This window comes from Euphorbia lathyris, chromosome 4 (assembly GCF_963576675.1).
Source record: "Euphorbia lathyris chromosome 4, ddEupLath1.1, whole genome shotgun sequence".
In the NCBI taxonomy this organism is placed as follows: Eukaryota; Viridiplantae; Streptophyta; class Magnoliopsida; order Malpighiales; family Euphorbiaceae; genus Euphorbia; species Euphorbia lathyris.
Window position 1 is genome coordinate 6,834,173 of NC_088913.1, and position 908 is coordinate 6,835,080.

At 35.4% G+C, this 908-nt stretch overlaps 1 non-coding gene across 1 annotated transcript; it reads right to left on the bottom strand.

Annotated features, from left to right (window-relative positions):
• Positions 1 to 212: 212 nt before the first annotated feature.
• On the bottom strand, positions 213 to 319 carry LOC136228404 (small nucleolar RNA R71). The gene has a single exon (XR_010688720.1). It is a non-coding gene; the product is annotated as a small nucleolar RNA R71 (small nucleolar RNA).
• Positions 320 to 908: the final 589 nt, after the last annotated feature.

Below are 908 nucleotides of genomic sequence, written 5' to 3' on the forward strand. Positions count from 1 at the left end.
CTAATGCACATTTGACAAATTTCTTAGAAATTTGTGATACTTTTAAAATTACTGATGTAACAGCCGAAGCAATCAAACTTCGCCTCTTTCCTTTCACTTTAAAGGATAAGGCAAAAATTTGGTTAACTTCTATGCCTGCTGCAACATTTGAAACTTGGGACCAATTAGCCCAAGCGTTTTTATCAAAATATTTTCCTTTAGCAAAAACCGCAAGATTCATCAAAGAGTTGACATCTTTTACCCAAAATAATAATGAAACTCTTTATGAAGCTTGGGAACGTTTTAAAGAACTTCAACGTTTATGCCCACACCACCAACTGCCAGATGCACTTTTAATGCAGACATTCTATAATGGATTAAATCCTACGACTAGAGGTTCATTAGATGCTATGTCTGGAGGGTTATTTATGAAGAAGACGTCCGCCCAAGCAAGAGAACTTTTGGAGGAAATGGCAATCAACAGCAGTATGTGGCCCGCAGAGCCTGGACATATACCAACGGCGAAACCATCATCCTCAGGTACATCATCGGTTAACGGTATAATGAATCTTGATCCAGTAGCAATGTTACAAGCCCAATTTTCTGCCTTATCGCACAAAATTGATAAATTTATGGCACCATGCGATCCTAATGATCCAATCCAGAGAGACATTGATTACGAAGGTATGAATGAGTTAGAACAGGTAAACTTTGTCCAAGGATAAAACCAAACTACTAATCCTTATTCTAATACTTATAATCCTGGATGGAGAAATCATCCTAACTTTAATTGGAAAGATGGTAATAATAATAATAATGCAAATGCTAATCAATATCGTATAAATAATTATCAAAATCAAACAAGAGATACGAATAACACTTTATCTTCAAAAATCGACAAATTTATAGATGCTATGAATGGAAAGGTA